Genomic DNA, 13,464 nt, shown 5'->3' on the forward strand with positions numbered 1-13,464 from the left:
GTCGCAGTTTCGAATCCTGCCTCGGGCATGGATGTGTGTGATGTCCTTAGGTTAGTTAGGTTTAATTAGTTCTAGGTTCTAGGCGACTGATGACCTCAGAAGTTAAGTCGCATAGTGCTCAGAGACATTTGTAATCTCGCAACAGATAAATTCCGTAACCTACAAATAATACAATGTGACTAACCGCCTAATAAAAAAATGTGACTCATATATAACCTTTCAATAATTAACTGACTGTGAATCTAAACTGATAAATGTGGAACGTCAGCAGTTGTGAGTCATGGCGCTGAAAGATCATACTGAAAAAATTGAAAATTCTTACCTCAATAAGGTCGTCGGATAACGCATATATATCTGCTCCTATAAGACATTTTTCTGGCACAGCCCAGTGCAATGCTGGCTGATAGATTGTCATGTATCAAGAGAAACAACTGATTTTTCTTTACAACAATCGGGATGACTATGGATGGGAGAAATTAGTAAATTCTTTAAATTGAGATGAATGATTGTCAAAAGTTAATTTTTATAAGAAATATTATTATTAAAAGATTTTTAAAAACATTCACATGGGACTTGATATAAGAATTGTACATATGCTCGAGGCTGCTTTTGCCTTATACAACATCGCTCAGGCTCCGCCATCGCTCCCCACGCCCGGCCCAGCCAACTCGATACACCAGACTGCTAGCCACTACTTACTCCTACTGCCACACAGCTCGTACTGCAGCCAACACTGCTATCTGGTCTGAGATTCTCTTATAGCTTACATATCGCAGGCAGCGCGTGAGCAATCCATCGAAATTACATCTGATCGATTGCACTAGCAATAAATTCCTTAGTCATGGACTTCCTACACGTTTGCTTGGAATATTTGCTTGGCTCATTGTCCATTACTCGCCCTCTTTCATTTGTACCTTGAAAGGTGGCTACACTGAGTCACTGCGCCAGAGATTGCGCCAAAGAGTATTATTAAGCCGCCTCCACAGTGCTTGTCGAGAGCTCGTAGTAGTGAGTGCCTGTTAAGAACTCGTAGTAGTCAGTGCCCGTTAAGAACTCGTAGAAGTCAGTGCTTGGAGAGAGCTCGTAGTAGTCAGTGCCTGTCGAGGTCTCGTGGTAGTCTGTACTGAGATGTTGTAGCAGAGAGTGTTTGTTGAGATGTGCTATTAGGCAGTGCTCGCCGAGAAGTGATATTGGAGAGTTCTGGTTGAGATATAATGTAAGGATTAGAATGATTTTCATCAATATAAATGAGGTAACTAACTCAGTTTGTTTTTATTTTAGTGTCCTAAATAATGCGTCATTACAGGTTCAGTCAACAAAGCATCTGGCGTGTGTTCTTGTATTAGAGTGTAATTCTACTTTCCTTGAGCAATTACGGTATTTCTAATTTTCTTTTATCGCGTCAGTATAATTGGTATTTAAAAATTCTTGTCTTGTTGAAGAAGAACCGTGCCAGATGTACGTTGAGTCACACTCCCACATACAGAACAGTTATACTTGTGCTTTGGTTTAGTAGGTTTTATAGTTGCTGGGGACTTAATTAATTAACTGTGTTTACGAAAATTTTCATTTCATTCTTTGTTGTTGTTCTTTGCAGTCAGATAGCGTAATAATACTAGTCAGGGCCAACCGAGTACGAGACACAGCGTAATCTGGCATCACAGCTACCAAAAATTAAAAATATTTTCAATCTTATATTTAATTAAGCCACCATGCACGTGGCGACCGCTGCTTCGGATCGTCCCTTGGAATTCTTCTGATTGTAAAAATAGTAGACTGTAGTATTGTTGTAGTAATTTGAGTTTAGTAATTGTAGTCTGTATTGCATGTGTAGATTTGGTAATTGTCATTCTTCTAATGGTATTTTTCAAAATTTAAATTGTTGTCTTGTCTACGGGTTTGACAATTTAGTGCAATTATTTCAATTGTTCGATTGATCGTGTTTGAGGGAGACATTACATGTAAATGGTATTGTTGGAGATAAGGAGGCATTGTGAGTAATTTTCGTACAGTGACGAATTTTTTGTATGTTTTGTAAATGATTACGCAATCAATGAAAAAGGCGCAAATGATGAATAGTGAGAATGACGACATTGTTGAAATGGCGAACTCGCCGACAGAGGAAAACAGTATGATGGATAATGAAGGGGAAAACAATGTAATAAGTCGGGAAAATAGTCCGGAACCATTTCAAAATTTTTCTCAATCAGAAAATTCACAGAATCCGAGATTAACGACAGAAGATTCTGGAATAGTATCGAACACAGATAGCTTTACAGCTATGACGAAGGAAACTGGTTTTTCGGGAAATGTTTGGGGCGAAAAGAATTCTGAACCATTTAATATGGAGCAGTTGATGGGTGCAATATTAAATTTGGGATCACAAATAGGAACAATTAAAACTGAGATAGGAACAATTAAAACTGAGATGGGAACTTTACGATCTGAATTTAAAACAGAGATGGGAACTTTGGAAACACGGTTAGACTCACGAATAGGGACATGTTTCAAAAATATGAAAGATGAATTAAAGAAAGAAATCAGAGAAGAAGTACAACCAATTTTGAATGCTCACAATAATTGATTAGTTGCAGTAGAGATTAGACAAAGGGAACAGGATAGAGAACAGGAAGAAAGAGATCGCGTGATAGTACAGAAATTTTCAGATTAAATTTACAACGTGCAAAAGATAAGGGAGAAATATTTGAGAGAATCGAGGAATCTGTACCAAATGACAGATTAAATAACCTAACACAACAGTATGAACAGTCAACTACTAAATGTGTTAATACTGAAACCCGAGTCGCGACACTTACAGAAGACGTAAATAAACAGAAAGAACAAATAGGTGACTTATCGGAAAGAGTTGAGGAGATATCAGATAAATTTACAAATCTTAGTTTACATGGGGACAGAGATTCGGATGATACAGCTCCATTACCATTTGCAGAAACCGAATAGTATCAGAACATAAATAAGCATGTTGAAAATCAGGGAAAATTTAATGAACGCGTGAAAAGGGAATTTGAGGCATTAAAAAAGCAAGTCAAACAAACTGAAGGCGAAATTGTAGGAAAAGACAGTAGAAGAAGTTTAGAATCACAGATAGCAGAAGGGTTTGAAGAAAATAATTTGTTTCATTTACGGGATGCAACAAGAGAGCGCCAGGCGCGCGAACTTTACAATAATCGTCATTGGGACTGGGACAGACGCGGTAGGTCTTTGTCGCCACGAGGCGAAAACTTTGACTATAAACACTTTTTGACTGTTCGGAAATTTAAGATCTTCCGCAACTCTAAGAATGATATACATCCATGTGCATGGATAGATCAATTTATGTACGCACTTCCACCAAATTTGCCACTAAGTCACAAACTAGAAATTATGTGCGGCTATTAATGTCCTCAGGGGATTCACTACTCTAAGTGAATATGTGCCGTAGCGAGCATAGGGCCCCGAGTTGTAGTGGTGCTATTTCTCTTTTAGTTTTCTGTACCGCTGCCTACTCTTTTACTATTCTTTGCATCTGTCAAACCAACTCTTCGACTATCGATCTATCTAGAGAGTAAGTAAACAATAACCGGATTTGACTAATTTACCCAAAAGTGACTTTGGAATTTACCGTTTGGACTTACTATATTTTCTGCAGCATTCATTTGTAGTTTAAATGAAATTTTACTTGTTTACCTTCGTGATAATATTACTTCATATGTGGACGATACTCTTATTGCTAAACATTCTTGGAGTGAGCACAACAAAATTTTGGATTCGTTATTACGTATCTTTGCAAGAGTTGGCATTACAGTAAACTTGGAAAAATCTGAATTTGGTCGTTCTCAGGTGAAATTTCTCGGTCACATTATTTCTACAGAAGGTATTCTTCCTGATCCAGAGAAATTAGACGCTATTCGTAATAACGCTGTTCCTACCACAAAACGTGATGTTCGTAGTTTCCTTGGTGTCTGTAATTTTCTTAGACGCTTTGTTAGATTGGACAATTTGGCCACATCTAGTTTTTGCGATCTATCTGGAAACTTCTTTTTAAACGAAAATCGGTCGACAACTCCGTTTGGTTAGTTTGTATTCCTGATGAGTGGGTTAATAAGCTGATTTGGTATACGCATTTCAATTATGCACACTTTGGTCCCAGAAAATGCTTTCACAAATTACGAGAAAATTGTTATTTCAGTAATATGGAAAAACGTATTCGATCTGTTCTTGCCAAATGCAAATTATGTCAAAAGGCTAAGCCGCCAACAGTTTCTCACAGAGCACCGTTGTTTCCTATCATTCCAGCGAAATTAAAGGAGATGGCTGCAGTCGATTTGTTCGGTCCAGTGGTTCGTTCTACTAATGGTTTTGCGTACATTTTCGTAGCAGTGGAGTTGACATCAAAATATGTGTGTTTTACACCTTTACGCAAAGCAACAGCTCGTTCAGTATCTAACGCTTTCATCAAACATTTTCTTAAAGAAGTTGGTCATGTTGATAAGGTTATATCAGATAATGGATCACAGTTTCGTTCTAAGATTTGGCTTCGTACTCTACAGCGTCGTAAAATTAAACCAATCTTCATTTCACTTTTTCACCCTCAATCTAACGCTTCAGAGAGATGGATGAAGGAAATCAATAAATTGTGTCGTCTTTATTGTCATCAGAATCACAGAACTTGGGATCAGTATCTTCATATTTTTCAAAACATTCTGAATGAACTTCCTAATGATTCAACTTCTTTACTGCCATTACTGATATTAAAAAACAAAGCACCAACAAATCGCATTTCTGAAATCGTTCCTTTTCCGCCTACACGGAAACTACGGCATTCTGAAGTTGTGAACATGGCTCTGCAAAATATTGCATCTGCGGCTGCTAGAAGAGAGAAATCAGCTAAGCGTCCTGGTCGTTCAAAAATCTTGTCAGTTGGTCAGAAGGTATTAATTAAGTCTCATCGTTTGTCTCACAAAGGAAAAGGCTTGTGTCGCAAATTTGTTCTGCTTTATAACGGTCCATATAGAATTCGTAAAATTATTCATTTTAACACTGTCGAAGTAGAAACTCTTAAATCTCGACGCTCTAAGGGAGTACATCATATATCAAACGTTGAAATTTTTGTGGAGTGACATACTTTAGAGAAACTAACAGCTACATGTAAACACGCGGGGAGTACAAGGATACCGCGCTGTGTTTTGGCGGCGGCATGTACTCAAAGCAACAGTCAAGTCTGCGCGCGGCACAAGGCAGTCGTTGACCGCGAACAATTGCTTCCTACGTCACGCGCCTACAGCTGATCGAGCGCTCAGTGCGAATGCACTGACAGTCGTAAACAAATACACAGTTTAATTTCTCCGACTAAATTCAGTATAAAGCTATAGTGACTTGATGAATTATGTTATTAACATTCAGTATTTTCCAGGATACGGTTGTATAAAATATTTATGAACTTCAGGTAAATTCTGTGTGTCTCCGACGTTGAGAGGACTTGCTATCGAGAAATTTTCAGAAAGAATGTAATTTCGAAGAAGAAACTAATAAACTAAAAAAAAAAGAAAAGAAAAAGGGGTAACTATTAATTGAGTTCATTTTTCAGGTAACATATTTCCACTTAGGTACGTACTTTAGACGTGATTTGCTGCTCGCGATTACGTGATTCATACTTTGTGCTAAATTTCATGTTCTATGAAATTACTTGTGAAGCGACGTGCTTGCGTACGTTAACTGATTTTGACAATGATTATTAATGAACTGGGTTGTAACTTGTGTATATTATGCATCGCTTGGCTGCACTGCTTTTTCACTGATGTCATATTTTTTAATTATGTGCCTGCTGTGCTCATTTATTTAAATTATAATTGTAACCTGATTTATTGTGCTGATGTGTTTAGGTATGTAAGTTATACTTTGTGATTTATCTGCTTGCGCCTTCATGTTTACTTATTAAGATGACATATGAACATTTATTTACTTATGCTGATATGATACTAATGACATGTTTACTGCTTTGCGTATGGATTGCATATTTATACATATCTGTTGTTGTCATAACTACTCTTTAATTTGGTGTATAGAAATGCTGATATACTGTGTACAAACAGAGAGTTTAGGTCACACTATTGGATTAATTATAGATTGTTCGATTGGCAGAGCCTCGTTGTAGGATTTGTGCTGCATCCACTTTTTGACATTCTGTTCTCTACTGGTATATTTACTCGCTATTGCATGTTTTGCTTACGCTCAGTGCCTTATATTTTTAAGATAAGAAAATGAACTGCTATAATTCGACGAACGACATTGGTACAAAGAACTTCGTTGAAGTCACATGAGCTGGAGGTTTTATGGAAGCTGTATAAATTTATGCTAATAGGAAGGAGGCTAACGACATGACATACCAATACTAGGTTTAGACCATTGACAGTCATTACACTGCATTTTTCGTGAGCAATTGAAATAGGAAGTGACACTTGACACAAGAAATACTCCACATGTTTGCTTCTGTTGGCCATAATTCTTGAAGTGGTGTGCACACTGTGAAATATTATGATTATTCACACTCCGTAATCGTACTTAATTACTGAGAGTTATTCGAACTAAGTCTGTTAGAGGTCATGTATGCATTTCTTTATTTATAATTCATAATGAGCAGAAGATTTGGGTCAGATGGATTACACAGAGGTTGTGTGTTGGCAATGTGTCTTCAGATTGTATGGTATGATGAACTGAAGTTTGCATTAGGATTTTATCTGTACTTGTTCGAGGAGACTGACTAGAGGAAAGAGTTGTTATGGAAGTGAAATGAGATTGGTAATAAGGTTTATATGTATCGACGCATTGAAGAGGTATTATTGAGGTATTATTGAGATTGTGTGAAGATGATGATTATTGGAGTTTTGGTGGGTAAGAGGTAAAGTAAGTGAGGAGCATATATTGGCAATAAGGTTTATATGTATCGACGTATTGAAGAGGTATTATTGAGGTATTATTGAGATTGTGTGAAGTAGATGATTATTGGAGTTTTGGTGGATAAGAGGTATAGTAAGTGAGGTGCATATTTTTTTTTGTTGGTCTTATGGAACAAGGAGGATGAAGATAGCAGACTCGAACACTAAAGTAGAAGGAAGATAGTCTATACACACACTTTGTTAAATCACTAAGCAGTATATATTTTTTTTTTTGAAGAGAGGAAGTATTTGCATATCTTGGCTCACTGACAGTTGTTCAACAACAGTACATTTGGTCTGGCTTGGCAAACATTGGTCTTGACATGATGACTATGACGTTGACCTAACTATTATTGACTGTTATACATTGCTGCCACTACTACTTGATACACATGATGAACATCAGATTTTGACAGAATTACATTTACACAGTTAACACCATTCAATTACACAGTAGTACTTAATGTGGATGAAAGATGAATGAGTGTGTTTTGTGTGTTTTCCTTTCCTAATCCTACCCACCTACCTCGTAAATATTATTTTATTTGTTTGTAGTGGCTTGCACTGACACCCATAAATATTATAGGTTTACTAATATTTGAGTATTTGTAATAGTTAATATGAAAATTATCTGACAACATTTGTGTGTTTGTTATGATTTGTATGTTTAGTGTAAAAGCATTTGTATGTGCATTCAGACTATTGTTCATGCCTGAACGGTCTGATTACTGATGGTAAATATTATGAACTGTTACCTGCACTTTTCAACATGATGTGTGACACTTAGAAATGTTTAATTTCTGCTGATGAACAGTGTGATTAGTGATAGTGAATATCATGGACCGCTCTCTGGACCTGCTCATCATTGCTAGGTGCAACTGATGGACTACTTGTATGGAAATGAAGTCACTTGTTGGTGTCTGCACCTGCTCAACATTACTGGGTGCACAGATGAGACTGCTTCTACTGAAATGAAGTCACTTCTGGCTGTCTGCACCTACTCAACATTACTGGGTGCACAGATGAAGCTACTTCTATGGAAATGATGTCACTTGCCGGTGTCTGCACCTACTCAACATTGCTGGGTGCCACTGATGGACTGTTTCTACTGAACTAATGTGACTTGTTGCTGTGTGTACCTCTTCAACTTTACTGGGTGCCACTGATGGACTGCTTCTACTGAAATGATGTCACTTGTTGGTGTCTGCACCTGCTCAACATTGCTGGGTGCCACAGATGGAACTGCTTCTACTGAAATGATGTCACTTGTCAGTGTCTGCACCTGCTCAACATTGCTGGGTGCAACTGATGGACTGCCTCTACTGAAATGATGTCACTTGGCGGTGTCTGCACCTGCTCAACATTGCTGGGTGCAACTGATGGACTGCTTCTACTGAAATGATGTCACTTGTTGGTGTCTGCACCTGCTCAACATTGCTGGGTGCAACTGATGGACTGCTTCTACTGAAATGATGTCACTTGTTGGTGTCTGCACCTGCTCAACATTGCTGGGTGCAACTGATGAACTGCTTCTGCTGAAATGATGTCACTTATTGGTGTTCGCACCCGTTGACCATTGCTGGGCTGGAATTATCAACTATTTGTTTTTTTTTTTAATAATTAAAAGTATTTTATGTGAACATTTGTATAAACTGATTTTTTTATGTATTGTGTAAACTATTATGTAAAGCCACATGTATGAAAAGAATTTGTATTGCCTACTGTATTTTATATATTAGGTTATTGAAAGGTCAGTGCAAAGCCAAAATTTTAACTAATTATGTGATATTTAGGTACTAATATTATCTTTTGTTTTGTCTGTATTTTTGTGGACGAATTTGGTGGTATTTTCACCACCAATGCTGGCAAAAATACCATCAAATTCTGGCCTGTGGAGGAGGGGCATATGAAAGGTGGCTACACTGAGCCACTGCGCCAGAGATTGCGCCAAAGAGTATTATTAAGCCGCCTCCACAGTGCTTGTCGAGAGCTCGTAGTAGTGAGTGCCTGTTAAGAACTCGTAGTAGTCAGTGCCTGTTAAGAACTCGTAGAAGTCAGTGCTTGGAGAGAGCTCGTAGTAGTCAGTGCCTGTCGAGGTCTCGTGGTAGTCTGTACTGAGATGTTGTAGCAGAGAGTGTTTGTTGAGATGTGCTATTAGGCAGTGCTCGCCGAGAAGTGATATTGGAGAGTTCTGGTTGAGATATAATGTAAGGATTAGAATGATTTTCATCAATATAAATGAGGTAACTAACTCAGTTTGTTTTTATTTTAGTGTCCTAAATAATGCGTCATTACAGGTTCAGTCAACAAAGCATCTGGCGTGTGTTCTTGTATTAGAGTGTAATTCTACTTTCCTTGAGCAATTATGGTATTTCTAATTTTCTTTTATCACGTCAGTATAATTGGTATTTAAAAATTCTTGTCTTGTTGAAGAAGAACCGTGCCAGATGTACGTTGAGTCACACTCCCACATACAGAACAGTTATACTTGTGCTTTGGTTTAGTAGGTTTTATAGTTGCTGGGGACTTAATTGATTAACTGTGTTTACGAAAATTTTCATTTCATTCTTTGTTGTTGTTCTTTGCAGTCAGATAGCGTAATAATACTAGTCAGGGCCAACCGATTACGAGACACAGCGTAATCGGACATACAGCTACGAAAAATTTAAAAAGTATTTTCAATCATATTTAATTAAGCCCCCATGCAACCTGCAATTCCCAAACACCACGTATGGAGGATAACGGCGGTCCTATCACACTTCCCTGGGGGCGCTCCTACATCTACATCTACATGACTACTCTGCAATTCACATTTAAGTGCTTGGCAGAGGCTTCATCGAACCACAATCATACTATCTCTCTACCATTCCACTCCGGAACAGCGCTCGGGAATAACGAACACCTAAACCTTTCTGTTCGAGCTCTGATTTCCTTTATTTTATTTTTATGATCACTCCTACCTATGTAGGCTGGGCTCAAAAAAATATTTTCGCATTCGGAAGAGAAAGTTGGTGACTGAAATTTCGTAAATAGATCTCGCCGCGACGAAAAACGTCTTTGCTTTAATGACTTCCATCCCAACTCGCGTGTCATATCTGCCACACTCTCTCCCCTATTACGCGATAATACAAAACGAGCTGCCCTTTTTTGCACCCTTTCGATGTCCTCCGTCAATCCCACCTGGTAAGGATCCCACACCGCGCAGCAATATCCTAACAGAACACGAACGAGTGTAGTGTAAGCTGTCTCTTTAGTGGACTTGTTGCATCTTCTAAGTGTCCTGCCAATGAAACGCAACCTTTGGCTCGCCTTCCCCACAATATTATTTATGTGGTCTTTCCAACTGAAGTTGTTCGTAATTTTTACACCCAGGTACTTAGTTGAACTGACAGCCTTGAGAATTGTACTATTTATCGAGTAATCGAATTCCAACGGATTTCTTTTGGAACTCGTGTGGATCACCTCACACTTTTCGTTATTTAGCGTCAACTGCCACCTGCCACACCATACAGCAATCTTTTCTAAATCGCTTTGCAACTGATACTGGTCTTCGGATGACCTTACTAGACGGTAAATTACAGCATCATCTGCGAACAACCTAAGAGAACTGCTCAGATTGTCACCCAGGTCATTTATATAGATCAGGAACAGCAGAGGTCCCAGGACGCTTCCCTGGGGGACACCTGATATCACTTCAGTTTTACTCGATCATTTGCCGTCTATTACTACGAACTGCGACCTTCCTGACAGGAAATCACGAATCCAGTCGCACAACTGAGCCGATACCCCATAGGCCCGCCGCTTCATTAGAAGTCGCCTGTGAGGAACGGTGTCAAAAGCTTTCCGGAAATCTAGAAATACAGAATCAACTCGAGATCCCCTGTCGATAGCGGCCATTACTTCGTGCGAATAATTCTGCGTTGCACAAGAACGATGTTTTCTGAAACCATGCTGATTACGTATCAATAGATCGTTCCCTTCGAGGTGATTCATAATGTTTGAATACAGTATATGCTCCAAAACCCTACTGCAAACCGACGTCAATGATATAGGTCTGTAGTTATATGGATTACTCCTACTACCCTTCTTAAACACTGGTGCGACCTGCGCAATTTTACAATCTGTAGGTACAAATCTATCGGTGAGCGAGCGGTTGTATATGATTGCTAAGTAGGGAGCTATTGTATCAGCGTAATCTGAAAGGAACCTAATCGGTATACAATCTGGACCTGAAGACTTGCCCGTATCAAGCGATTTGAGTTGCTTCGCAACCCCTAAGGTATCTACTTCTAAGAAATTCATCCTAGCAGCTGTTCGTGTTTCAAATTCTGGAACATTCCATTCGTCTTCCCTGGTGAAGGAATTTCGGAAAACTGCGTTCAATAACTCCGCTTTAGCGGCACAGTCGTCGGTAACAGTACCATCGGCACTGTGCAGCGAGGGTATTGACTGCGTCTTGCCGCTTGTGTACTTTACATACGACCAGAATTTCTTCGGATTTTCTACCGAATTTCGAGACAATGTTTCGTTGTGGAACCTATTAAAGGCATCTCGCATTGAAGTCCGTGCCAAATTTCGCGCGTCTGTAAATTTTAGCCAATCTTCTGGATTTCCTGATGACATCCTCCCCGCTGCTATCTGGCCTGAAGTAGCTGACGTGAAGGGTTCCACGGCGGTCGCTGTCACAGGACGGCGCAGCGCAGCTGGGAAGGAGGCGGGCGCTGCGCCTAACGACGCGATGCGTCGCGACGCACCAGACGGGGTAGAGGGACAGGAGCGACTTCAGCGAGCAGCGGCGGGCAGCGGCCAATCTCCGCGCCGTCCGGCCCCGTCTCATCTGCCGCCTCCTGATTAACTCCGAGCCGAGCCGGGCCCCCTGCTGGATGCTGGAGCCACACTCTTTCTCCGCCACTTGGAGTTACGAGTGCTCTCCAGTGCAGGCGAGCATGACGGCCGTACTGTGCAGCTCAAGAGCTACCGCCGTCAGTGCTCGCGAAATTAAATACACTGCCTCTTGTAATGACAAAATTAAACAAACACAAGATAAAATTCAAATATCAAATAACACTATAACATCCCGACAGCACATGATAACCACGGCACCGTTAACTCGGGCGCTCTTAACAAGTGCCGGAAGCCAACACACACAAATCTTAATAAACAATTCTCGCTTCTTAAAACAAAACAATAAAAACCAAGCGCACATGAATAGTTAAACCACAGTCTTAGAAGTGCCTTAACAACACAAACTGCGACTGTCCCACCAAGTTAATAACAACACAGTGAGATAAAAATACAGAACACTAAATGCCTTTACACAAACCAAATCGACGAGATCGTGTTGTTCAGGTGCCAGAAGACCACATATACCAAGCAGCAGTAATTCACTATGCATATACTGTCAAAAACCGCCTTTCTTAGGCAGGCTTTACCTAACACATCAAATGCCAAATACACCATACATGAACGCAGCTCCGGGCAGGTAACAGGAACCATGAGAGGTGGCATGAGCCCCCTCTCATATTTCTATCTTACGATTTTCGTCTCTAATTGCATGAGGTGAAAAGTTGCTATTCCTTCACGCGCGGACTTCCCACACAGCGTCTCTCGTCACCCGGGTGGTCCGGTGACAGGCGGGCTCTCCTGATCTGGAAAGGGTTAAGCCGACGGGTGTGAGGAAGTCGAGTGAATGCTTTGCAGACGCCGACATTGTCAAAAGACACGCCCGATGGGGTCTGAAGTAGCGGCTGGGCTAGAGGTTCCGTTACTTCGCAGAATCTTAGCGAAAACACTTTCTGGTGGGCTACCAGCGAGGCGTGGGAATGACTTGTGTACCCAGGCAGTTGTGGCCGGAAAATTCCCGCGCTTCCTGCAAAATAGTAACTGTGATTGGCTGGCTCAGGGCATAGCTCCGTGACGTAGCAAAATCAGCGCAGAAATTGGCGCCAAGAATCTCCATTGGTGGAATGGTAGTGCTCCGGCAATGGAGTGGAATTTTCCGCCAGTTTTCGAGTTGCTGATTGGAACGTTTAACCACGGCCACTGTCGTGGTGGCGGGAATGTTGTGTGTTCGGCCTGTACGGGTGCTCTAAGTAGTCGGCTCTCGCCTTTCGTTCGAGGACGTCGAAGCAACCAGCCATCACCTCCGGTACGCCAGATCGTGTTCTGGCAGTTAAGAAGACAGTTTGGTAATGTATGTCCGCAGCACCGGCAGATAGGGATTTTCCTAGGTGATAATCAGAGCTCAGCAGAGTGCGCCTGTTCGTCTTTTTCTAACTTTGTTCTGTCTTGAGTAGCAGCAATTAGTGTTGGGTTAGCTGTGTGTCTCTCTTAAGATTTGAGTGGCAAGGAATTGGCTCCACATACCATTTCGTCATAAACCTCACAATCTAGTTTAGGGACAACTTCACCTTCACAGCGTTTGTTTGTGTATCCAATTTGAGCCAATTTGATGTATTATAAATGTTTCATGTGTTTTTGTTTATTATTTTGTGTTTAGTCTTAATAAATCATATTGTTATTTTGGACA

Source organism: Schistocerca serialis, chromosome 12, assembly GCF_023864345.2.
Source record: "Schistocerca serialis cubense isolate TAMUIC-IGC-003099 chromosome 12, iqSchSeri2.2, whole genome shotgun sequence".
NCBI lineage: Eukaryota > Metazoa > Arthropoda > Insecta > Orthoptera > Acrididae > Schistocerca > Schistocerca serialis.